This window comes from Amblyomma mixtum, chromosome 3, assembly GCF_055824585.1.
Source record: "Amblyomma mixtum isolate Tamu chromosome 3, ASM5582458v1, whole genome shotgun sequence".
NCBI lineage: Eukaryota > Metazoa > Arthropoda > Arachnida > Ixodida > Ixodidae > Amblyomma > Amblyomma mixtum.
The window spans coordinates 250,294,036-250,321,656 of NC_143014.1; the positions used below are offsets into that span (position 1 = coordinate 250,294,036).

The 27,621-nt window shown below is 47.4% G+C and overlaps 1 pseudogene; it reads left to right on the top strand.

Moving 5' to 3' along the window:
* The first annotated feature begins 615 nt into the window (after positions 1-615).
* LOC149354311 (carboxypeptidase M-like) lies at positions 616-17,535 on the top strand (annotated as a pseudogene).
* The last annotated feature ends 10,086 nt before the right edge of the window (positions 17,536-27,621 follow it).

Sequence of the window (27,621 nt, forward strand, 5' to 3'; positions counted from 1 at the left end):
AACTTCCTCTAAAACTTAAGGGAGCACACGTGACCCTAACTTGAATGATAGAAAATCTGAATAATTACCCATCACTAATTAACTAGTTGAGTGCAATTTTAAAAGTATCCTGAAATATCCTGAGGAGCGCCAAACGATAGGAAACAATATGTCGTTGGTTTCGCCCAGCTGCGGCGAGCATTTGCTTCTAATATTTGGTTCATGTTAGCTGACACACCCTGTATACATAAATTCGCTTATAAAGTCGGATACAACTGAAGAATGCAAATACAAAGTGCCCATAACGGATGGCCTCCAGCCAACGGCTTTCACCGACTGTCACGACCTCGCGGTTAATCCGTAATTAATCTCGTGTCACGCTAGCATGGCAAGAGAGTAATCTAGTGTGACTTAGGATTAACCGCGACGCAATGACAATCCGTCGACGCCGTTGGTCGGAGGTCCTCCTTCGAGGTGAACTGGCCGCCTCGTTCTTGAGTTGCATCCAATTATATAAGTGTTCCCTTAGCATAGCACTATTGCAGCACAAGCTGGATGAATGATGCGCAACAGCGTGCCCCGCTTCACCAGCATTCCCTCTTTCTATGTGCAGGAGAAGCTAGAACGCCCGTCGCGATGGCGTCCCGCAGCCTGTTCGCGTCTGCTCTGCCCCTCGCGTTCTGGCTGCGCGCAGTGGTCGTGCAGGCAGTTGCTTCCACGGGAGAGGGTACCCCGGGGGAGCTCACCTACTACGATCACGACGAGATGACCGCCTTCCTGAAGAACGTCAGCGCCAACAACCCCAACTTTACTCGGCTCTACAGCATCGGGAAATCCGTGGAAGGTACGTGTGCATGAGAGGCACTACATCTTCGCTTAAATAGACACTGAAGAGAAGTTCATTAGATTTTAGTTCTCAGCAAAAATCTGTTTTATGGCTTTTTAACGAAATAGCGTTCAAGGTCCCGTTGCCAGAAAATGCGGCGTCGGCGTTGTCGTCGCTGTAAGCGAAAAATCACGACCATGACACTGGCAGGTGGTGCACGGAGAAGAACCTAGCTACGAGATAGCTGGGCCTCCTAGGTCACGTGACCTCGTGGCGTCATCACAATCTGCCCACCGGATAGTGAGCGAGCTCCCTACCGTGGCAGTTAAATTGACGACTGGTCGCGATCTGGGGCCACACAAGGCCCACCGCTGAGAGCATCTGCCATCGCAGGGCAAGTGGTGCATGGAGGGGTATGATCTCTTTACTATTAAGGCGAAAGCCTTTAATGCCTCATGCTGTCGTTAGCAATCCGTGTCGGCAGCCGTGTCTCCGTCCGTGTCGGCAGCCGTGTTGACAGATGTGTCCGCGTTTTGACGGGTGTCCACTGAGATATGAGAGACAGTTACTGCGTAATTTCCTTTCCTCAAATACAATTTTCAGTTTCTTCATGACGGCCCCTCTTTCTTCTTTCACTGCCACTTCCTCCCTTCCTCTACGGTGCGGTTAAGGTGTCCACCGAGATTACTGAGAATTACCGCGCCATTTCCTTTCCTGAAAAAGCGTTGCGTTCAAAGGGCCCGGCATCACGCCGAACGGATGGTGGCGTTCCGTGGACTCCCTGGCAGCGCTACAACACGCTGTCGCGTTCCACTCCTAAAGGCGAAGCTTAAGCGTCATTAATTAGCAGTCAATTAGTACTGAGTGATTAGTCTGTAATTAGTCATTAATTACTAATTTGTCATTACTTCGTCATCAATTATGTGTGACGTCATCCCGTGGTGACGTTACCAGTGTCACATAGGCAAAGTGGTGCGGAAAACGCTTTCGCCTCTACGCACTTTAGACAAAGTGCCCCCTGAATTTTTTTTTTAATCGGCTTATTCAAAAGATTTAGGAATTCGTCCATATAGTCGTTCCTAATTGTTTTGAATGAGCCCTGCTCCTTTTCCAAAGATGGTACACGAAAGAGTGTATTAAAAGCTCTTAATCAACTCGGAAAAGGGCTCACTTATACTCATTAGCTTCCTGCGGAAAGAAAGCTGCAGTTTTTAGATTTACGTAAACAATTCAAAGAAAGGCATAAGTGTGTTGGGCGTATTGCTCTCGTGCAAAAAAAAAAGAGCTCTTGCCTTACGACTCGGCCCATTCAAAAATAGTAAAGAGAGGCATAGCAACGCTCTGCTTGGATTGAGCGCTTCGGAGATCGTGTGTCCATGAAATGCAAGCAAGTTTTGATCATCAGTTGCAGAGGCCGTTTGCAGCTGGTTTCCCTGAGTGGTGGCTGTGACTGAATCGCTTTTGAGGAAAATGAATGGCTATAGGCAGAAGTGGGCAAAAAACCGTTCGCGAAACATTGGAGGCTTATTTCATCAGAAAAGCAGGACAAGATTGTGTCAGTGACAAATCCATTCTCTTTCGCACCTCCTGTGTAAAATTTGTGCGTGCGCATTTCTAAGCTACCTTGTACCTCTTGTACGGTGGCGTCTGCTCAAGTCAGAGAACATACGGGGTGTTTCAGTGAACAATTTCACTAATTTTCAAGAAAAAAGGGCTTTTGGGGGTAAAAATATGGCTTTTGAGGCATAGTATTACCAGTGTTGACGAACGCCGAAGTAGTAAGCTGGTTAACTAATTTTTAATATTAAAGATTTTAACTAGCACAGTTGGGCGCCTAGTTGCAAATAGAAATCTGTAGCAGGTCGTTAGTACTAGCCATATCAGTTTTCAGAATTTCGAGAACGCGATGACCCTCGCCGCTGTGGCTCGACAAAATTTGGTTGCATCGCAAGAACATGCATGCGCTTTCGAAAGCGTGCAGGCAAAGTCGCCCCTCCAGTGCACGTAACTAGTCGAAAAAGCCAAATTTTCTCGAGCCGCAGCGCCAAGGGCAATCGCATTTTTGAAACTCTAAAAACCGATATGGCTATCACTAATGATCGGCTAAAAATCTCTAATTGCAACCGGGTGCCTATCTGTGATAGTTAAAAATTTAGTCATTAAAAATTAGTTAACCAGCTTAAGCAATTCTCCGATTTTCTGGTGCCTGCCAAGACTGGTAATACCATTCCGCAAAATTCATATTTTTACCCCGAAAAGCCTATTTTCGAAAATTTTTAAAATGTTCGCTGAAACGCTTAAGTTGTGTGTTCTGCGCTAAATGAGTCGAATATAATGGCTGAAAACTCTCTTCTGGTCGAAGTTATATTAAAGAGGCCACGCCACATCAAAAGACTGCGAGAGTTTGATCTAGGCGTTTTAAAAATTTGATCCTAAGCCAAATTGCTATGAAATATCCTTGAAGTGCGGCAGAGTTCTGATTTGCATCAGATAGGCTCATAGAAGCCACGGGAAGGCGCAAACTTATTCACAGTTTGATTTATTCACAAAGCGACAAGCAAAAACGAGGTTCCAAAGTATTTAATGATATTGTGCCATTATCCTAAGTAAAGTGGTAACCTCGTGCACTCATTTCGTAGTCGGATTCATGGTCGTTACTTTTTATAATTTACAATATCCAGCAATGCTAACTTCACAAAACATGGCCTCAATTGGAAAGTTGTTTTAGTTTAATGCAAAGTAATACGACACTTTATTCCTGATGTAAAATTACCATGTACTAAAGTTCTTTCAGGTAAAGTTTCAAAAAATCATCGATGGTGTTTGTTTCTAAATCAGTAAAAGTTTGCCATTTTCCAAAAATTTAAATTCCAGAAGATTTAGACACTTAAATAGAAAAGCACTTCCCTTCTTGAAGCGCGAATTTCCCCTGACCGTAATATAAAGGAGCGGTATATATTGAGGAAGAATTTCAGCGTAAAGTCCTTACTCGTTCTTGTCCTACTATCGACCTGAAAAGTGCTACTCTTGGCAGGTATAACTTTTTGAGGGATGTTTCCGATGTTTTCGCTGAAAAGTTCCTAGATTCAATTTTTTTTGTTACTCCAGCTCACAGATAAGCTATCATATAATTGCGAAAAAATTATTCAGGTTCCACAATGTTGCCGCAATGTTTGTAGTGTTTGTTAGTTCATTCTTCAAAGCGGCCGGCACACCGCTTTATCGCTTTGTTTGTGATGCAAGACGCGCCTAGATTTATCTCGATTGATCGCATCCAGGCGTAGCCGATTCTACGTTGTGCTTAGTAACTTCCCACGCTTTATCTCGAAAGTTCGCTATCAGCTTTAAAAAGAGCATGGCCCAGAGCGGCCGGCATTCTGTTCGCCGACCGCCCAGCACGCCTGTTGCTATGCCGCCGCCGAGTGATTCAGTTCTTTGCGGGCGCAAGTCGGCCTAAGTAAAGAGTTTCGTTTGGAAGCCATTCTCACTGTTTTCCTGTTCGCCGGACTGCAGTCACCACTACGTGATAATATCCTAGTTTTGGTTCTGAGGGTAAACAAACTTGCGATTTCGCGAAATAGCGAAAGCGACGTTTGCAGCCAATTTTGGTGTATGACATTTTGGCAAAAAACTACAGGTTTTTGCAAAACTAAGGATCATTCCTTTCTGTCGACACATTGGCCCACCACATATAAAAATTCCACTGAAAAACAAAAAATGGTCATATACTCTCGATCCCCGTCCTTAACACACCCATAAATAGGAGTTAGCAGCCAAGATAGCTCTTTGTACTCGCAAGGTTTGAAAATCAAAGATGGCCAAATACACGCCCCAACGTCAGAAATAGGCCTTTAGAGGGACTATAGCTGCAAAGGGAGCGATTTCCGCGAGTTCGCTCGTTCGCACTCACATTTAGCAACGGGACGGATGCAAACAAGGAGAAAATAAAAATTTGCTCGAAATTCGGTGTCTAATACGACTAAGCATGCGGCCGCACCCAATGTGAGCATAGAATCAAAAGATAGTCGTTGTTCTTACTCTGATTTTGCATGAGTACGCCGGGATCGAATGGCAAATTACCGTGAACGAGCAGAGTGCTTAACTTTCAGTATGACTTCAGCAGTTAGCTCGCCATGGCAACTCTACCCTCTCCGTGTCGCAGGACGTGACCTGTGGGTTCTCCTGGTCACCAAGGACCCGGACGAGGAGCCGCTGCTGAAGCCCAACGTAAAATACGTTGCCAACATACACGGTGACGAGGTAAGTCCTCTAGCAGATTCTCTTTCTGCTGTTGCGTCGCATTCCATTGCGGCGCTGTACTATCTTATTCAACTGAATCGTTCCCAGAGTAAGAATCGTCGAACGAAATGAAGCTATGACAACGTAGTCAGGTTGCATATCATTGTAACAACGTTGCAGAGATTTTTCTAGCAGTTCACGTAACTGATGCAAGATACTTTCATTATCACGGGTGCATGAAGGAAGAGTGACGTCAAACAGGTAGGAACTGGTGTCAGCCTTCAGCTTGATCTCTATTACTGCGCTGAAAGAGGAAGAAAACTATGCTCCGGTTCTTTTTACCAAGCTGCGATGAGAACTACCTGCCAGGGTCAGTTGGTATGCGCTTTTGAACTTTAAAATTGACGTTTTTTTTTTTCACAGGTTTTTAAGCTATATAGCTTCGATAAATGTAAAACAATGCCGGTAGGGCCATGTGCGTCCGAGAAGAGCAGTCTGTTCGTGAAAACTTGTAAGAAAGCTCAAGCCCTCGAATCGCAGTCTCAACTGTACAAGCGTTTTTTGCTCTTCTAAGCGGCGAGACGGCGAGGTCAGAATTCAGGCCGTACACTTGCACCGAAGAAGTGAATTTCCAGACAGCCTCTCTGATGTTTCAACCACTGCGCACGCGTCTATTGCGCAGACGGTGGGCCGCCAGATGATGGTGTACCTGATCTCGCACCTGCTGACTCGCTACGAAGTCGACCCGTACGTGCGACACCTGTTGGACGACACGCGCATCCACATCATGCCCAGCATGAACCCCGACGGATTCGCGATGTCCAAGGAGGGCGTCTGCAACAGCTTCCAAGGACGGTACGCCCTCACAAAAATTTGTTTAAACAGTCTATCGACTGTCCATAGACTTCTGTCTATAATGCCTCTAAGTACTCCATTGACAAATCCTAGGGAGCAGTCTATAAACAATACAAATGCTATAGACAGTCTATAGATAATCTATAGATTTATGGCCGTGCACTTTTAGAAGACATTTGTCAATAGACAGTCCATAGACTGTATCGACAAAAAGAAATATCTATAGGAAGGCAATAGAGTTAAGAAGTCTATACACTGTCTATAGACCATTTTTATAAGGGCGTGGCCCTGATACCTAGAAAATCCAGCGTCGGCGTTGTCGGTGTTGTCAGCGAAAAATCACGAGCATGACTCTGGCAGGTGGTGCCCAGAGAGCAACCTAGGAGGCAGGTGGGCCACCTAGGTCACGTGACCTTGCGGCCTCATCCCAACCTACCCACTGGAGAGTGAGCAAACTGCCCACCGTGGCAGGTGGCAGATAAACTTATGATTGAAATCTCGGGAAGAGCAATCTGGGTCGCACAAAGCCCACCGCTAAGAGCCCCTGCCATGGCAGGGCAATGGCGCATCGCTTAACCGCTGCACCACTGCGCCGGGAGAGGTATGAAGACTCCCAGGGATCTACGAATGTAAAGTAGAGAACGACCTTCTGCGTATATTTTCAAATAACCCATTGCGCTATCCCGACATACCCTTAAGGCGGAACTAAGGTGTCTCCTCCATTTTTTACCCTAATCACGGAAAGCCCATAGGAGGCGTGTACTAGATTTCAACTAAACTTTGGTAAGAGCTCGCCCATATCAAGCTCTGCCACCAGTGAACCGGCAGATAAGAGTGGGTAACCTTTGACCCCTGTATTCCAAGGTCGACACTCCTCCACGAGCGCCATGATAAAAAAAAACGGGTGAGTACTGAAGCAGCGCGAAGTTCGTGGCGAATGACAAAAAAAAAAATGTCGGAACTTCGTAGCTCGGGAGGAAACCACTACGTCAGTGAGCACGCGATTGTACGAACACAATGGGCATGCGCCTTTTTTACGTTAACATGTGTTGGAAAACTTATTCGGCCCTTATCTCCATGCTCTTCCGCGGACAGAGCTATCCCTCCATTTACCCGACAGGCTGGTGTTGCGTCGTGGTGAAAACGGCTTTCATCGAAGGCTTACGCATTACCGGTGTTTTGCATATCCGCGTCAATAAGTGAAGAGCGCCGCGTGGATAACGGTTTAATCAGGCAATAAGCGACCATGTAAAGGAACTGCCAAGCGGTGCGAACGGCCGATTGAGTCCGTGGAGAGGGAAAGACGAGAGTGAGTTATATGCCCGATGAGCAAACCGATGCAGGTATGCGGTTTTCAACGAGAATGAAGCCGCACAATCGCGACTGCCTGGGAACAGCTCGGTGGATGGCAGCTGCCGTCCCGTTACGTAAGACCAAGACGCCAACCCGTGTCATACATGCTGTACCAGAATCTTGACCTGCTACATAACCCTCACATTCATCTCGTGCACTTATCTGCGTTTCTGACATACGTTTTCTTGAAGAAACGAAACTTCTGCCTGTCATTCTCTCACCAAGTCACTTGCCTTGTGTTGTACTAAAACAGAAAACCGAAGGTTGCGGCTCCGGAGTCTCTAGACGGAAAATCGGAAACCTACCTACGCTTGCTAGGCGTTAGTGAACTTCGTTTCACTTCTTTGTGAGCAGCTACTTTAGGCGTTCTCTGGCGATGACACGAAGTTTTCAGGGTGATGGTAAAAATTGAACGGATAAGTTTTCCAGATGAATCGCAAGATACAAGAAAGTATATGGACTCGACAGAGCCTCACTGCGGTTACCATGCTTACTTAGAGCTCAGAAATCGCTCCATCCATAAAGTTTTTGCTACGTTAATTTAATCAGTGTGACTCACTGAGCAACAGTGACCGTTGAGGTATGCGGGCTCCTACATAAAATACGGCTTTACAGTGAGCTTGGAGCTTGATTCGAAGTTCACATTGTCTTACAGCACCGCTTCACCGATGTCTCTACCAGCACAAGTTCTCTCCCCTCTTAACCTTTAACACGGCGCGCTTCCCGGGACGCAGGGAGAACGCCCGAGGCCTGGACCTGAACCGCAACTTCCCGAACCGCTACCTCACGCAGAAGGACGAGGAGCAGCCGGAGACCGAGGCAATGAGGCGATGGAGTCAGCAGATTCCCTTCGTGCTGGCTGCGACTCTCCATGGGGGCGTGGTGGTCGCCAGCTACCCTTACGACGAAGCCGCCGACATCGGTACGCACTCGGCGATGCATCGTTACACGGCTGCCTCTTTCAGGTTCTTGGAAGATGTCTGCATGACCAGCGCCTCTCACCGATGATTGGTTTATGGGGTTTAACGTCCTAAAGCGACTCAGGCTATGAGAGACGCCGGGCTCCGGAAATTTCGACCAACGTGCTCTTCTTTAGCGTGCACTGACATCGCACATTACACGGGCCTCTAGAATTTCGCCTCCATCAAAATTTCACCGCCGCGGCCGGGATCGAACCCGCGTCTTTCGGGTCAGCAGCCGAGTGCCATAACCACTGAGCCACCGCGGCGGCCCTATCACCGATGAGTCGATGACATTGTTTAAAGTGGTGGGGGATGGACGTTCCAAGACGCTACAGTCGGATACAACTCAAGAACAAACCGGCTTTTCTCCGATAAACCAAACCCTTCCAGCCGATGGCGTCGGCCTATTCTCCTGAGCCTGTTACATTGCTTTGGTTTATGGGGTTTAACGTCCCAAAGCGACTCAGGCTATGAGCGACGCCGTAGAGAAGGGCTCCGGAAATTTCGAACACCTGGGGTTCTTCAACGTGCACTGACATCGCACAGCACACGGGCATCTAGAATTTCGCCTTCAGCGAAATTCAGCCAGCGCGGCCGGGATCGAACCCGCGTCTTTCGGGCCAGCAGCCGAGCGCTATAACCACTGAGCCACCGAGGCGAGTTTGAGCCTGTTAGCGTGACAATGCATATAGTGCAGGGAGGGGACTATCCCCGACAATGGAGGGAGACGGCTATCGCCTTTCATCTGCCACTATCTGCATTATCAAGCGAGAAGGCTCAAGAGAATCGGCCGACGCCATTGGCTGGAAAGGGGATGCTTTGAGCGGGAAAAGCCGCTTCGTTCTTGAGGTATATCCGGCTATAACAGGTGACAAAGTAGAGAGAGAAAAGTCACTCTTTCCTTTATGTGCGCTAGTACTACGTCCGTACCTAGCTAAATAGCCGTTATGTGTCGTGGTGAAGACTCGTGGTGTCCTCATGAAGTCGGAAAAGGCCGTTTTGCGGCAGATGCAGCCACGTGGGAAGGACGAGGCCCATGCACGCCAGCTGCAATCAAGTAGAAGGGACAGCAGCGTGCCTACTGCAGCCTAGTGAAAAGAAGGCCAACTGGTTTCGTGGCAGCTGCAGCAAAGTGCAAAGGCAGGAACCGCGCTGCGCTAGCTGCCGTTTACATCGCCTGTAAAACTGTAATAGGTAACCTATCTCAAGGAACCATACATCTTGTGCTAGCGGAACTACGTAGCATTTTTTTAAATAAGTAAATCGATGCTTAATTTTTCTCTAGCTTACACGGAAGGCCCGAGCAGATTTTCGCGCCGGAAAAGATTTATAACCTTGGAGAAGCAGATTATTTCGAGGTTTAACTGGCGGTTAGACTTCTTGATGCTGAAGACAAAGAAAACAAGAGGTGCAGACGCGGATGCTCAGCTGAACGAGTAAGGCGCCTAAAGTAAATTTTCTTTTTTCTTGACCTTTGTCAATGTTGTCCCTTCGTCTCTTTAAGTGCATAACTTCCCCTGAAGTATAATGTGTTGTAGGGGAGGGGGGGCGGTGGTTGGAAGGGCGAAAGAGATTGTCCAGTGTCTTCACGACTGCCCGCCAATGCCCGATTATATGAATTCTGCCTTGCTTTACCCGTGCAAGGAGAGTTATCTTTTAGCAAGCGCGCACGACACTATTTTTTTTCGACTTCCTCTCAGAGTTCACACACTTAGAACGCAAGCCTTCGGTGACGCCGGACGACGACGTCTTCAGACACCTCGCCAGCGTGTACGCGTCCAATCACGCCAACATGCACCTGGGGAATGCCTGTCCTTCAGAAGGGATGCCGTCCTTTCCCAACGGCACTACTAATGGGGCAGCCTGGTACGACTTCTCAGGTACGTCCCACTCAGTAGTTTCTTATGTCTCCAGAACGTCGCCTGTTGCGTTTCGCACTGATCTGGCGATTCCAAGGATTTGAGGGAAACGACTCTGACGATGAAACGTGCTCCGCCTTCACCGGGTTGACTGCGTCTTTGTCTCGGGACATCCTTGCACACATGCAGGCAGCATGTTAGACTACAACTACGTGTGGGAAGGATGCATGGACGTGACACTGGAGATCTCCTGCTGCAAGTTCCCGCCTCGCCAAGAGCTCGCCCGCTTGTGGGAGGAAAATAAGCAGGCACTCCTCGCTTACTTGGGCGAAGTCCACAAAGGCAAGTGCTTCTCTCGTTCCCGTCCGCGGAGTGTGGACACCCCCCGCTGACGCAGTGGGCACGGACTTGTGTTATTGTCTATTGGGCGATAACGCGAGTTGTCGGAATGTGAAACACCGTTGCCGCACCTTACACATTTCATTCCTCTCAAGGTGAACATCGCCTAGTGTAGTTCGCGTGTTCCGAAAATCCAAGATGGTTTCCGACACCAAAACACTCTAATCTCTGGTTGGTTTGGTTTATGGGGTTTAACGTCCCAAAGCGACTAAGGCTATGAGAGACGCCGTAGTGGAGGGCTCCGGAAATTTCGACCACCTGGGGTTCTTTAACGTGCACTGACATCGCACAGTACACGGGCCTCTAGAATTTCTCCTCCAAAGAAATTCTAGCCGCCGCGGCCGGGATCGAACCCGCGTCTTCTGGGTCAGCAGCCGAGCACCATAACCGCTGAGCCACCGCGGCGGCACTCTAATCTCTGCTATGAAAATATAGGTTTCGACTATCTAATGGTTCATAACGAATCTCTGCAAGAGCAGCACGAAAAATGAGACATATAAAGAAAACAGTGAACAGTGCCTGTCTGTTCCGAGTGTTTTCGCAGCGTTTACTTACGCGAAGTGTTTTCTTCTCAGTCCCTTTATTTTTCGCTGGTTTTCATAAATGCATCGACTTCAGCTGAATAAGTTGAACCCGCCTTTCACTCGTAGGTGAGCTCCAGAAAAGTCAACCGAACTTGCAGTGAACAAATTTTCCACATGATCGACGTACAATTTTCTTGCAGCTGGAGGCTTTGCACTCTTAGTTTTTGTTTGTTTGTTTTTTTTCCCCGCGTGACTTCTGTGGGAAGCAGCCGGCACAAATGTTTCGATCAAAGCTAAGTGGCTTTTCGCAAACGCAGTCAATGCCGAATCGTTGTCGACAGAAAGTCGTTAGCAGAGGTGCCACGCCTTTCGGTGGGTCGAAATTGTTATGACGTCAGAGTGCGCGGATTCGAGGTAATGAGGTCACCCACGGATGCCTGACGCCCCCTTTTGGAGCACACGAGAACTAATAAAACAGTTGTCGTCCGCTCCGAAAGGGGACGTATGGCGTGCGTGGGTGACCTCGTTACAAACCTCATTACTGCGAACAGAGCCATGGATACCACCGAACTCTTCGAAGCAGAAAGAGAGTCGTGCTAAAGAAGCAGTCAAAGTCGGCAGTCAAAGTGTGTAGTTGTAATGTGTAGACAAAGTGTGCATCCAAATAAAGCACTAGTACAGCACAAACAGTCTCGCAGTCAATGCCAAACAATGCGCCAGGAAACGCTTTCGCCTGCAGCACTTTCGAGAGCCAAAGTGCCCCCTGAATTTTTTTTATAAGCTGTCCGTTTATTTCGCGTACTTTCGGTCTTCTCTTAGCGGTCACTCAGATATACCCGCGGCTTTCAAGCGTATGTGGAAAACGACCCGGTCGGTCATTGATTGGCTGGCGTCAAGACCTCAGCCTTGGCTGCCATTGACTAAGATGTGCAGCCACTGGTGACGTCCGGTCGTCGCCACCCAATGGCCGGGTCGTTTGCCACGTACGCTTGAAAGCCACGGGTATATCTGAGTGACGACTGACAGAATCATCAGTTATGAATAATCATTTCAACTTCATTTTGCAGATACATTTAAGTCATGAACAAGAGTCATCGATGTTCCATAAAACAAAGTGTTATAATCGGTGCCTACTGCCAGTTCTCAGGCACGTGGCCACAACTTGTAGTGAAAACGAATAACCTTGAGATGAGATCTAAGACAGCACAGCCAGTGACATAAAGAAAAAGAAGATAGCTGTAGACAAGAGATTTAAAATGAACGACATGAGTTAGAGAAGTGCTACTCTATCATATCCTAAGCGGAAGGACCAGACTTCGGCAAAAGTTGCCGTGACTAGAACAGATAAACTCCTGGTTTGAAAGAGTCTAACACCCATAAGCCATATTTCGTAGTTTAAAGCGGAGTGTATCTGATTTTGTTTGTGCATTCCGTTCTTAGTGACAGCCCTATTCTGCTTTGCTTGGAGATCAAAGTGGCCAGGTCTAGAATGGTCCGTAAATATATTTCAGCCACGTTAAAATGTCTGTCGAGCAGTATTGCTGGAGAGTTTAGCCAGTTATATCAATATTAGGCATTACGGTCGTCAGTGTATACATAATGTCATTACTCCCTTGGCGAGTGCAACGTGTGAAGAAAAAAGTCAAGCAAGGTGGTGAGGTTAAGGAATTCGGATGGGTATAGTGGGCACAGATTCCGCAGTGTCGTTATAATGAAAGGAGACGACAACAGCATTTGCCTCCATGTGAGCTTACCTCGACTGTTGATAAGAAGTGTCATAATGAGCAAGCAAAAGCCTGTACAATGACAAAGTACCCACATCCCCTCTCCCCCACCTAATCTGCCTGCTGTTCTACAAAACTCAACCCTCTCTCCGCAGGCGTGCGGGGTATCGTGAAAGACGAAAACAGCAATCCCGTGGCTAAAGCGTCCCTGAAGGTCTACAACCGCAGAGCCAGTTTTAAGACTTCGTCCAGGGGAGAGTACTGGAGGATCCTCATGCCGGGCACGTACACGTTGAAGGTAATTGATTGATTCATTGATTGAAATTATTTTTAAAGAACATCCCCCATACTACTTGGTTTCGGTGTCTGTTGGCTTTCGTCATGTACCGAACACGCACTCAGTCCTTTTTTAATTATCTGTATAATTAAAACAGCAAAAGACAAAGCAATCACAGGCGAGTCAAAAGGAGCAAGATGACTATAAAACAGTGCGTTTGCCTTTCCTTGGCTCGTGATCGCATGCGCTATTCACGTAGCACTGGGTCATGGATGTGCGCTATAGGCTGAGGCCGTTGTTGGCGCGCCATTTTACACTGTGTTAGAAACGCAGAGAGAGAAACCGATGTTCTTCAGCCCACAGCTTAAAACGGCACGTGGTTGAGGCCCCGTGCTACCAAACTATATCTGCACGAAATAAGCCTAAGCTCTATCATTCCAGTACGGAAGCCTGATACAGATCATCACCCATTTGCATCGTCAACACAGTTGGATTCCCTCTCTTGATCTCGTAGAGGGAAATTTAGTTAATGATGATGGTTGTAGGATTCTTGATGTCTTGCAGATTCGTTTTGCTCAATCACATTGCAAGAGGACACTTCTGGAGAGGTTAAACTTTTATAACAATTAAAAGCACAAAGGAGGATACGAGCAAGGAGAAAACATATTTACACTTGACTGGCTCGCAGTTCTAGGTGACGAAACCAGCCCTCGGTCCTGCCGAAGCAGCGGGTTTTAAAACCCATGTCCCCGCCCTCGGTGGGAGAATAACCAATGAAGTACTATACAAACATCCACCCAATAACTTATTGGGGAAAGGAAAATACCACCAATCAGCAATTGGGGAAAGAATAACACAACCAATGAATGATTGGGGAAAGAAGGTAACTCATCGCGACACTGTACACATATGCACACTTTCCACCATCACGATTTCGGATAATTATGCTTTCCCGCTGCGAGCTTCGCGAACACTCGCTTTCCCAACGTCCGGTTGCCCCAAGTTCGAGGAAAGCCACTTCAATCCATCTCTTTCCCATCGTCGCTCCTCATGCCTGCAGCTAGCGTGACAATAGGTCAAAGCACGCCGCTGCAGACATGGTACAAAGAGCCACGCACTGTGGCGCGGGTCAGCCTCGCCGTACACACGTGCACACGGGATGCCGCCTAACGACTGAGTCCATGAGGGGAGTTTGACGTCTCCTGTAATCCCCCGCCATTCGGCGCCTCCGTTCTCCCGCTGGGTTCACTGACCCCTTTCTGTGCGGAGGGCCCAAGAAAAGGGACTTAATGGGCATTCCCATAAAGCGACCGGATGCAGCAAACAAAACACGGCACCGCGAACTTCACTCCTCCCAACCAAGAATGTCACACAGACACTTGTTGTCAGTGGGACATTAAAGTTCAGCCACGGTGTCCAACAACAAAAGTACATACGCACGCACACACACGTACGTCGGCTGTCCGGTCAGTCCACCAACACGCACACATGCGCCGGCTGTCCGGTCAGTACACCAGCACGCACACATGCGCGCACACAGCGGATATTTCAACCCGAACACACGAGGCCGGAAACCAATCTGCACATTCCAGAATTCACCATGTCAGATCGGTGCCCAAAACTGGCAGAAATAAATTCTAGCCACCTACATCTCGAAACAACACTTGTTTCTTTTGAGCCTTGCCCAGAAGACTGGACCCAACTTCCGAATTATACGGGAAAACACCGGTTCTAAAGCCTGCCGCCACCGTCGGAGCAATAGAGCTCACCTGCTCCCCGCGGGCTACGAAGATTGCTGCTGCCCTCGCGTCTGCATTCTCCACTTCTTTCAATTTTACAGTTCGCTCAGGCCTCTCATCGGCTACTTCGCATGCAGTCTTGCAACGAGATTCAAGTAGCCCTAGCTCTTCGTACAACTGCCCAGAGACGTTCGCTTCAAAGAAAATCGTGCCGTCACGCCTTTTCTGACAACTGCCTTCACCAGCTTGCTGCCGCACTTCTGGCAATGAAACATACTGTGTCTCCTCCACGCTGATACCCACAGGGACAGATGCATTATCCCAATCCTGCAGTTCCTTATCAGCTTCGAAAACCATTGCAGCGAACAAACGCGCATTCCTTCCTTTCTCGGCATCAAATGCAGCCTCATCGCTCGTTGATAGCTCACAATCTGCTGCAGAAATTTTTGCAGCTACCGAATTGGCCTCAAGCTCTACCGGCGTCTCATATTTGTCTCGAATTTTGAAAGGCTTTTCCAAATCAGCTCTCTCAATTTCTTGATGTAGCCGCTCTCTTTCTGTCTGCTCTAACAGCGAGTGCGTCTCGGGTGTTACCAACTTCGCTACACCATCATCTACATCTGCTGCCACTGCGCAGAGTGTCAGCTCCGGCTGGCTAACCGATTCATCTTTGGCAGCCAGCTTACCTTCGCCTGCAAAGAGTGTTGCCTCTATTCGTGCCTGCTCTACCTCTTCGCCGATCATTACAGCTGCCCCAGAGTTTGCGCCAACCTGTTCTGGCTCAATGCTGAACTCCTGTTCACCAACAAAACACTCATGTGCCTCCTGGGTCTCCTCTATTTCAGCTTGCTCCGACAAGCAGCGCTTCAAAGGCGTGACTAACGCCCCTATGCCCTCAGCAATCTCTACTGGCCCGGCACACATGGTTGGGCCCTGCTGCCTAAATGCTGCAGCTCTCACACCTATAGCCATTGGCCCACAGGTCATTCTCAATACGGGAACATGCTGTTCTCGCTTCGATTTCGGACAGTCAATCATTAGATGCCCAAATTCCATGCAGTCAAAACATTGAACTGCTGCAAATAACATCCCTCTATCAGATTTCGTTCCCTGGTTGAATTTAGATTGCATCTGTGCAAGTTTTATCTTTTCTCGTTCAATTTCGAGTTTCAACTTGCCAATTTCAAGCAGTTGTTCTGCCTTCTGCTCAGTCTCCAAACATCGCATCATGCCCTCCCGATCGTACCGCACGGCAGCCATCTCCCTTTTCCGTGCTATCATATATAGCACGAAAACACTACACCGACATGGTGAATTCGGAGGAAGCAGAAAGGTCTCCTACCTCGCAGGTTGCTTTCCTCTGCCACGGTAGTCACGTCGCCCTGAGTGACGACAGCGGGCTCCTTGATGCGGATGAGTTGAGTTGAGCCCCGGCTCTCACAGAAGCAAGCTGACTTGAACCTCCTGCCTCGTTTGACTCGCTGGTGGCCTGGTTCTTCTCTTGAACCTCAACGGGGACGCCTGGTTCCTTCCGCAGCTCACGGACTAGGCACCTCCACGACACGTCGGTCGCCTGGCTCCTTCAGCTCCTCGCCGACTTGAGCCTCCTACGTCCCGTTGACAATGACCAGCAGTCTCATGAAGCTTTCAACGTCGCTCTATGACGCTGACGTTCCTCCTTTAGGACGTACCGCTCTGCAGCTTGTCCACCGACTTGATCCTCCGCCCCTCCGTCAGATACCTCGAGCAGGAAGACGTAGCAAATCCTGTCGACTGCGCCAGTTGGATTCCCTCTCTTGATCTCGTAGAGGGAAATTTAGTTAATGATGATGGTTGTAGGATTCTTGATGTCTTGCAGATTCGTTTTGCTCAATCACATTGCAAGAGGACACTTCTGGAGAGGTTAAACTTTTATAACAATTAAAAGCACAAAGGAGGATACAAGCAAGGAGAAAACATATTTACACTTGACTGGCTCGCAGTTCTAGGTGACGAAACCAGCCCTCGGTCCTGCCGAAGCAGCGGGTTTTAAATCCCATGTCCCCGCCCTCGGTGGGAGAATAACCAATGAAGTACTATACAAACATCCACCCAATAACTTATTGGGGAAAGGAAAATACCACCAATCAGCAATTGGGGAAAGAATAACACAACCAATGAATGATTGGGGAAAGAAGGTAACTCATCGCGACACTGTACACATATGCACACTTTCCACCATCACGATTTCGGATAATTATGCTTTCCCGCTGCGAGCTTCGCGAACACTCGCTTTCGCAACGTCCGGTTGCCCCAAGTTCGAGGAAAGCCACTTCAATCCATCTCTTTCCCATCGTCGCTCCTCATGCCTGCAGCTAGCGTGACAATAGGTCAAAGCACGCCGCTGCAGACATGGTACAAAGAGCCACGCACTGTGGCGCGGGTCAGCCTCGCCGTACACACGTGCACACGGGATGCCGCCTAACGACTGAGTCCATGAGGGGAGTTTGACGTCTCCTGTAATCCCCCGCCATTCGGCGCCTCCGTTCTCCCGCTGGGTTCACTGACCCCTTTCTGTGCGGAGGGCCCAAGAAAAGGGACTTAATGGGCATTCCCATAAAGCGACCGGATGCAGCAAACAAAACACGGCACCGCGAACTTCACTAACACCATGTTTGGTCGAATTTTATGCAGGTTTCTGCACAGGGGTTCAACGAGGCCGACGTGGACTTCAGCGTGCCAGAAGGGCGATTCACCGTTCTCAACGTGACACTCAAGTCAAAGCGCGAATAATTTAAGTCGGAGGAGCTGTTGCGCTGAGCCGGATCCCGGGGAATAACAACGTCGACAACCACACGTCGGGTGTGACGGCAAGATGGCGGACACTGTGACGCTATTTTTGGGTGTGTTTCGATGCACCTCAGCGGCATTTACAAAGCAGAACAAAACAATCGTTCGCAACGAAACGGTGCTCATGTCAGTTCGCCATGTTGAAATGTTTAGTCATTTTGTTTCGCGTCTAATATATGTAAAGGCAAACCAAGGACAAATTAATAGTGACAAAGAGCATTCAGTGAAAGTAAAGTTTTTATAAAATAAAAAACGTCAATAATACCAAAACAGGTATCGCCATCATCGGCCTTCTTCGAAAGCAAACTGCGGTGAGTTCATCACAGGTTTTCGTGCGCGGATCCTTTCGGCGTGCTAGCCCTTAGAACAAAGTTTTAGACAGTCTATAGAAAGTCTATACACTTCTGTGTATAAAGTCTATTGACTGTCTATAGAGAAATCCTAGAGAACAGTCTATAGGCAATACAAATGCCATAGACTATCTATGGATTTATGGCCATACACTTTTAGTAGAATTTTGTCAATAGACAATCTATAGACTATAAATAGACAAAAATCAATATCTATAGCAGGTCAATAGAGTCAATAAGAAGTCTATAGGCTGTCTATAGACCATTTTTATAAGGGAGGTAGCCAGGCCACACCGCCGTTCACTTCCAAATGGGGATCACAGAGTTCTTTGCGGTCGTGACGTCACGAGTTTAAATCTAGAGGCGTAAAATGCTTTAAATGCAATTATCTCCGCTATAAACGCGTCTCTTGCCACCCAAAAAACTTCGCACAGCCAGAAAGAGTCCTAGAAGCTATTTTTACTCTCAACAAACATTGCATGGAGGTATTCTAATTATAGGCTCCGAATTTAAAGAAGCGAAAATCCTTCGCTGGAGCCCGTGCGCTTCATTTTGTGTTGTTCAGAAATTGGTGCCGTTAAAAAATGGCTACACTGCAGCTCTCAGTAGGAATTCGCACACGTTTGAATTCGCCCACGTAATACATGACGTTGAGCAGCTTCTCCTGGGGCAACCTCAAACGGCGTAGAATAGCACCACCTTTCCACACCGGCATAAGCTCTCTTCACATGGCTCTTCACGTCGGCTCAGTTATCGCCCGACTAACGAACGGTACTTTCGCCATAAAATGACGCTGTAAGATTGGCTTTATCTGAGGGCGCACACGGATGGATTGCGTGAACCTTTAAAGGACGCAAGTAAGCACTGCCAGTAAGCTAGCACAGATAGGATACGCAGTCATGAGGCAACGCAAGCGATAAATACACCATAGGGAAAGGATGAACCCTCAGTGCTTTTGGTTAAGCAACACCGTCGAGAGGAGACAGGGGACACGTGTGGCGTTCGAGTTACGTATTGAGATGGCGCCGTACATTTCACATTCTATGTCAAGTGCATCAAGCGGCGGGTTTGCTTCACGTTGCCTGTGTCTATCTGTATACCTTACAAATAAAAGATAACCTGGTGCTCGAAGTTGGCTCTGACTCCTCCAGATTCTTCCTTCGGAAAGGTTCTTGTAACTGCCACTGTCTTGTACGGACTGTTCTCCCTTTTATGTCGTACAACCAGCAGTGCAGTTCCTTGCTGAATGTCCTTTTTGTCGACAAAAGTTAACTTTATTGCTAGGTTGCTGGAATTCTGCGGATTTCCATCAATGAGCTGGCGATGAGCTGTACAGTAAACCTTACCCTCTTGCTCAAAATTCTGCACGCTTCTAAGTGCTACTCTCTACTCTGTCGCATCAGACATCGTGTCTCTCAAAACTTCCCTACAGAAATAGTGAGATACAACCTACTGAGAGCGTCGTGCGTCTGTCACAAAAGTCGCTGACTGGTCGTGAAGGGTATGACGTCCCACTGTCACGTAAATGCGGCGCGAAAAGTAAAAACAGAAAAACAAGAAGGGAGGGCAGTACCGGTAAAGAGCGAAACAAGCAGGTTGGAACAGGTTCTCGTAGGACTCACTCGCGCGCGATTCTGTGCGTGCAAATAAAGGTACGATCAGAATAGCAAGATTTGCCTGCGGTGAAAGAAGACGCTGACAAATAAACATCTAGCACCAACGTTGCTTCTAATGCAAGCGTCCACATATTCTTTTTTTACGAACAGCGCGAAGCACCGAAAGTGAGAAGAAAGCAAAGAAGAACCTCATTAAGTGATGATCTTGCAACCCTTCGCAGAAGCCTACGCGAGCACAAATGGTGTTGAGGGCTTGAATGAGCTTAACGCAGGTGATGACCCTGACCTCAGCGATGTGTGCGCGTTCACACAACAAAACGGGAGGGGGGTGAACAACACTGCGCGGGGAGAGAGGAGCTGGCGTGCTTTGGAAGAACGGCCGACTGCAGCACAAAGAACCAAAAAATGTTATTCTAAAGTATTCCGGTGATACAAAGTGTGGCGCTCCAGCTAATTCGTAACGGCAAATCGTCGGCACACGGCAATCCACTGGCGTGATTCGAGTGAAAAATTATGCACAGAATAATTTTACGTTTATGATGCCTTGCTACTTTTGTTTCACAACCACATTATTGGGCAAAAAATAGAGAATGCATTGGGGGTGAAAACTTAAAGCAATTGTTCTGCTACTTATCCATACTACGAACTCACTTGCGACCAGCGCAACCCGTAAAACTTCTAGGATGGGCGCCATAAATAGTGACGCTCGTTTTAGGAGGTAATTTTCATATTAAATACTGTATAGATATTTTGGTAGGGCATTATGTAACATAGTAAATCTGATAGCAGGACCATAGCGAAGTATCGGTCATATAGTTCCCATACCTGAAAGCGTGCGGGATTGTTGAGGTTTAATATGTTGGTAGCTGCTGGTAGGACTAGCCCAGGTAGCACATAATGTCTTAAAACCGTCTTTTCGACGTGGAATAATATGGATTACCGATAAGACATTTCGAAAGGGTATAAAAAAAGATACCGATTTATTTGGCCTTGAAAATTCGCCTCGGATATGTGCACTCGAAAGCGTGTTTTATGTGCGCCTTCTTGAGGCTGAGATGTAGACGTTTGCTATTCGGGCCGGAAATAGCTCACGTGTGTTTTAAGCAGCGCATGCATAGCCTGCGATGGGTCAGTTGATAGGTGCACGCGCATACTCAAACTAGGGAATATGCGGCCAGCGTTGCAAGATGCGGCTACGAGCGGGCGGCCATATTTAACGAGGTGTAAAAAGCATGGCGACAAGTTAATGTGCTAGCTTGCATGATCTGCATTTTTTTTTGTCAAGTATACGGAATATACTTTCTGTCTTCTATCTATAGCAGGTCAATAGAGTCAATAAGAAGTCCATAGGCTGTCTATAGACCATTTTTATAAGGGAGGTAGCTAGGCCACACCGCCGTTCACTTCCAAATGGTGATCACAGAGTTCTTTGCGGTCGTGACGTCACGAGTTTATATCTAGAGGCGTAAAATACTTTAAATGCAATTATCTCCGCTATAAACGCGTCTCTTGCCACCCAAAAAACTTCGCACAGCCAGAAAGAGTCCTAGAAGCTATTTTTACTGTCAACAAACATTGCATGGAGGTATTCTAATTATAGGCTCCAAATTTAAAGGAGCGAAAATCCTTCGCTGGAGCCCGTGCGCTTCCTTTTGTGTTGTTCAGAAATTGGTTCCTTTAAAAAATGGCTACACTGCAGCTCACACTAGGACACCGTTTTCTGTGTGCAGGCTGAACAACATCGCTTTGAATTCGCCCACATAATACATGACGTTGAGCAGCTTCTCCTGGGGCAACCTCAAACGATGTAGAATCGCACCACCTTTCCACACCGGCATAAGCTCTCTTCACATGGCTCTTCACGTCGGCTCAGTTATCGCCCGACTAACGAACGGTACCTTCGCCATAAAATGACGCTGTAAGATTGGCTTTATCTGAGGGCGCACACGGATGGATTGCGTGAACCTTTAAAGGACGCAAGTAAGCGCTGCCAGTAAGCTAGCACAGATAGAATACGCAGTCACGAGGCAACGCAAGCGATAAATACACCATAGGGAAAGGATGAACCCTCAGTGCTTTTGGTTAAGCAACACCGTGGAGAGGAGACAGAGGACACGTGTGGCGTTCGAGTTACGTATTGAGACGGCGCCGTACATTTCACATTCTATGTCAAGTGCATCTAGCGGCGGGTTGCTTCACGTTGCCTGTGTCTATCTGTATCCCTTACAAATAAAAGATAACCTGGTGCTCGAAATTGGCTCTGACTCCTCCAGATTCTTCCTTCGGAAAGGTTTTTGTAACTGCCACTGTCTTGTACGGACTGTTCTCCCTTTTATGTCGTACAACCAGCAGTGCAGTTCCTTGCTGAATGTCCTTGTTGTCGACAAAAGTTAGCTTTATTGCTAGGTTGCTGGAATTCTGCGGATTTCCATCGATGAGCTGGCGATGAGCTGTACAGTAAACCTTACCCTCTTGCTCGAAATTCTGCACGCTTCTGAGTGCTACTCTCTACTCTGTCGCATCAGACATCGTGTCTCTCAAAACTTCCCTACAGAAAGAGTGAGATAGAACCTACAGATGGCGTCGTGCGTCTGTCACAAAAGTCGCTGGCTGGTCGTGAAGGGTATGACGTCCCACTGTCACGTAAATGCGGCGCGAAAAGTAAAAACAGAAAAACAAGAAGGGAGGGCAGTACCGGTAAAGAGCGAAACAAGCAGGTTGCAACAGGTTCTCGTAGGACTCACTCGCGCGCGATTCTGTGCGTGCAAATAAAGGTACGATGAGAATAGCAACATTTGCATGCGGTGAAAGAAGACGCTGACAAATAAACATGTAGCACCAACGTTGCTTCTAATGCAAGCGTCCACATATTCTTTTTTTACGAACAGCGCGAAGCAAAGAAAGTCAGAAGAAAGCAAAGAAGAACCTCATTAAGTGATGATCTTGCAACCCTTCGCAGAAGCCTCCGTGAGCACAAATGGTGTTGAGGGATTGAATGAGCTTAACGCAGGTGATGACCCTGACCTCAGCGATGTGTGCGCGTTCACACAACAAAACGGGAGGGGGGTGAACAACACTGCGCGGGGAGAGAGGAGCTGGCGTGCTTTGGAAGAACGGCCGACTGCAGCACAAAGAACCAAAAAATGTTATTCTAAAGTATTCCGGTGCTACAAAGTGTGGCGCTCCAGCTAATGCGTAACGGCAAATCGTCGGCACACGGCAATCCCCTGGCGTGATTCGAGTGAAAGATCATGCACAGAATAATTTTACGTTTATGATGCCTTGCTACTTTTGTTTCACAACCAGATTATTGGGCAAAAAATAGAGAATGCATTGGGGGTGAAAACTTACAGCAATTGTTCTGTTACTTACCAATACTACGAACTCACTTGCGACAAGCGCAACCCGTAAATCTTCTTGGATGGGCGCCATAAATGGTGACGCTCGTTTTAGGAGGTAATTTTCATACTAAATACTGTATGGATATTTTGGTAGGGCATTATGTAACATAGTAAATCTGATAGCAGGACCATAGCGAAGTATCGGCCATATAGTTCCCATACCTGGAAGCATGCCGGATTGTTGAGGTTGAATATGTTGGTAGCTGCTGGTGGGACTAGCCCAGGTAGCACATAATGTCTTAGAAACGTCTTTTCGAAGAGCATGTGGAATAATATGGATGACCGATAAGACATTTCGAAAGGGTATAAAAAAAATACCGATATATTTGGCCTTGAAAATTCGCCTGGGATATGTGCACTCGAAAGCGTGTTTTATGTGCGCCTTCTTGAGGCTGAGATGTAGACGTTTGCTATTCGGGCAGGAAATAGCTCACGTGCGTTTTAAGCAGCGCATGCATATCCTGCGATGGGTCAGTTGATAGGTGCACGCGCATACTCAAACTAGGGAATATGCGGCCAGCGTTGCAAGATGCTGCTACGAGCGGGCGGCCATATTCAACGAGGTGTAAAAAGCATGGCGACAAGTTAATGTGCTAGCTTGCATGATCTGCATCTTTTTTTTGTGACGTATCCGGAATATACTTTCTGTCTTGCCAAGATAACCGGCTCACCACGCCGGTACTGCCTTTTCTCTTTCTGAATAGAATAAAAAGGCGCACAGGATTTATATGCCCTGGACCAAAGCTGACTTGGAAACGCGCAGCTGCTTTTTATTTGTCCATGTCGGCACTTAAAGCACAGCACGCATTCAGCACCTGATTCAAAAGGTTTTTAGACATATTTCCTATCATGTTTTTCACTTACAGGGAAACTAATGCGAAACACTAAGTCAGGCCAGCTCAGGCTAGCTCAGGCTAAATCGGGCTAACCAGGCGGGCTAGTCAATCGCTGCACAAGAGCGCATCCTGAGAGTCATGGGAGAATAACGACGCTAGAATCCTCAGTGTACTTCCGCATGCATCGCTGCTTGTCAGTTTCTAAGCACTCCTAAGATTCTTAGAAGACTCGGAGTTGTATTCCCGTCTATAATCTAAGTTTTTAGAGCGTGCCCTCTCTCCCCTTGACGATGGTCGATGGACACTCGAAAAATATTTCTTTTCCGCTCTTTTTTCTTTTTACCTCTTTGTTCTCCTCCCGAAGTGCAGGGTAGCCTACTGGGCATCGCCTGGTTAACCTCCCTGCCTTTCCGTCCATTTTCTCTCTCTCTCTCTCTCTCTGCCTTTTCAGATTTGCCGGGTTGCACAACGATACGGCCCTACCTGTACTGCAGCGCGTGTCTCGCTGGCTTTCTGCGTCCACTCGCGCTCATTTCTCTCCCTTCGTGAGTGAGAAAAAACTCGACAAATATGACGGACCTCACTGTGAGTCGGCTGTAATGTAATTTTTCAAGAAGAGTGCTGAGCGTGGCTCCCGACGAAATAATGAAAACACGCAACGTCGATCTCGCCTTGCAGCACTTCGTCTTGAAACATCATCACGATCGCTACTGCTGTGTGCGTCGTAGCCACGAACACTAATTCCAAAGTTCAGCTCTGCCGTCTTCTTTCAAAGCCCCCACGAAGCGGAGCTACAGTGCGACTTTGTAATCCGGGCCGTCATACAGCTGAAGACAGTGGTTCCGTATTGGTTGCATGCATTCGTATGCAGACAGGGTGATTTACACTACCCAGCAGACGCACAGAGGGCGCTTTTTAGCGCCGTTTTCCTGGCGCCCCATGAGCAGCGCAAAAGGCCTGTTGTCATGGGGCTGTGCCAGCAGCGTTCCGATTGGCGAATTTCACACAGGCAGAATACTGTGCACGCGCGGCACTCAACGAAGTTATAAACAGTGAAAACGTCTATACCATATGGATGTGCATCTTTCTGAGCAAACGATCGCATTCGTATGTACTGTGTATGCCGGCTGGAGTTGCGCGAAGCATGACTTCCCTCAATAGGCATCCGAGGGTCTGCTTCGTCGTTATGTCAAGTTTTAAAGGAGTGTTAATTATCTGGTAAGGGATGAATGAGTTTCCCTGCTAACAATTCATGTATGTAGTGAACCCAAATTTCGGAACGCACGTTTTTAGCAGCCGATGAGTTGGTATTTCTCTGAAGCCAATTAGAAAGTGGGGCGCAGCACTGAGACCAATCAATTGTTAACTTAAGCCCGCGCCCTTTGTTAATAAAGCTGCATAACTGACCAATAGCATGCACAACGACTATCTGCTGGTTGCTTTTTTTTGCGTTTGTTTTATTCTAGGTGTTCTGTATGTATTTGAATGCTACGATAGGGGCTTTAGTACAGGTATGAAGTTGCTGCGTGGGCGTCGAAGGCGTTGCAATCGCGCTCTTTAACAGCTATGATGCTTGAAGAGGTACACAGAACATAATATTGTGTTGCAAGCATGCGTCTAGTTGATTGAAATGTTTACGATCTGTATGCGTCATTATGATGTATTTGGTTAGCGCCAAATGCTGAAAGCAGCAGAATCTAGTGGTTTTCACTTTTAGTTATGCTAGTCCGAAGTTGTCTCGGCCATGTTGTAGCTTTTGGACTCAGTTTGAAAAATCATGACTTTAACATGCTAATGAGCGCATCAATTGTATTTGAGCACGTCACATGCGCCTTGGAGTCCCAATGCAGTATATTCAAAAGTTGTATACACCTGAATGACGCTTAGGTAAAGTCTTTATCGTGCACAGGTTCGTGTGCAGTGCAAATTTGTGCTTTGGGTTCTCGAACATAAGATACTGTTTTGCAGAACTGAGACAGCCCCGTGTAGAAACCTGATTGTAGCAATCGCACTGCAGACGCCTTAATGCGGATTCAGACGTGCATTCCCTTACAAAGGACCGATCGGAAATAGGGACACAGCACGACGCAGTTTCGTCCTGTGCAAGCACTGTTGTCATGAAAAAGATATCATGCACCAACCAGTCCAACTGTTTACCTTGTTAAAGTTATATTCGTATTAGTTAAGTTTTGATATAGTTTACTTGTAGACAAGATTTTCGGCGCCGTCAACATGACTGATTTTAGGTCATCTTTCGACCAGAACATTTCACGAGATATGTCACGCTCCTAAACCGCCCGTTCGAACTCGGGTCTTAGAGACATGCTCGATCTCTTTTGGTGCTACCTGTGTAGTGTTGCACTCATGGCAGTTCCTCTAGGGTGACTTTAGATTAATATTGAATTGAAGGCAAATGTCCCTGGCACAGTTCTATCTCCATTCATATAGCACCTAGAAAAGGCTCGAGCTGTTACCGCTACCATTAGAAGTGCCATAAATTTATGTTAAATCGAGGAAACCACCCACATAATTTTAAAGCGTTAACTGTAATATTCGCATACTAAAGGTCGCGTTAGTATGAAACATTGTCATTCAAGTGGAACCAGTGGGTGGTACCACTGGTACACAGATTGTGGACCATCTAATTAGCGTAGAATGCTCGGAGTGGTATAAAACGATTCAGCGCGTTACGGAGCATAAGATTACTAGTCGAATCAAAGCGTTGCGCATCATGGGGGATTCGCACCGGTAACCTTTGGTTCCCCAAGCCGTGAGTTCTTGAAATTTATAACATCCATTACGGCCAAACTAATTGGCGTCGGACGTAACGAAGTGGCGTCAAATGATTTGTCGTCTTGCGCTGTGTACGTATAGATATCCAGATATAACGAGAAATTTGTACTAGATATAGCGACGATGGCTAATGACGCAGTATTCGTTCGATATTGCTAACTCTCGATACTCATACTCTGCCTCAGCGTTTTGCTCTGTTTTCGGTTCCTCCGCGGGAAAGATGCCCTGTGTAGACATGTATCCCAGCAAGCAACGTACCTCCCCATGTGCGCCTAAAAAGGATGAAATGTCCCAGTCCCAGTACAGCATTTATGAAACGTTTCCAGACCATATGTCGCCACGTCTCTCTTCGGAGAGGCAAGCCGAACCCTCCTCTTCGTCGTGTCCCTGACAGTGCGTAACAGAACATCGGAGACACCCAAACACTGCACGAAGAACATACAGGGGTGATGAGAGTCCTGAATTATTCATCCGCGCGACACCAGCCTGAGCGAAGAGCGTGCGAATGCCGAATGTTTTACCCTTTAGCACCTTGGTCGCAAAGGGTAGGCTGGACGGAGACCACGGCGATATAAACTGGTTGGTCAGACTTTTTTTTTAGTATCCCCTTGTATCACAACCTACCTTCTTCATTGACTCAGCGGATAGCACTTCATCGGCGAAGCTGACGGCCACTTCACTACCCAGGAGGCCTATGTGCGAAGGTACTGACTGAAAACATAGGAGAAATATCCGGATGTGTTGTTGCTCTAAATGCAGTGGAATCAGGCACGATCTCTTCAAATCTAACCCATGCTCCCGAAGTTGAAATTTGGATCAGTACCGCCACGCACTTAGCCGGGCAAACTCAGTCTCAAGGGCGCCGTTTTCGGTTGTCAAGGAGGACACAACATTGGTACTGTAGTCATCCCATTCAGCTTTCAAAGACAGCATTTAAAAGGCCCCTGTGCTGGGTCGGAAAATTCAGTGCAACGAGTCAAAAGTTAAAATTTGCAAATGGTCTTCAAATTTTTTTTTCTAAATGAATCAGCTATAACGAACGTATTTCCGCCAAAGGTGC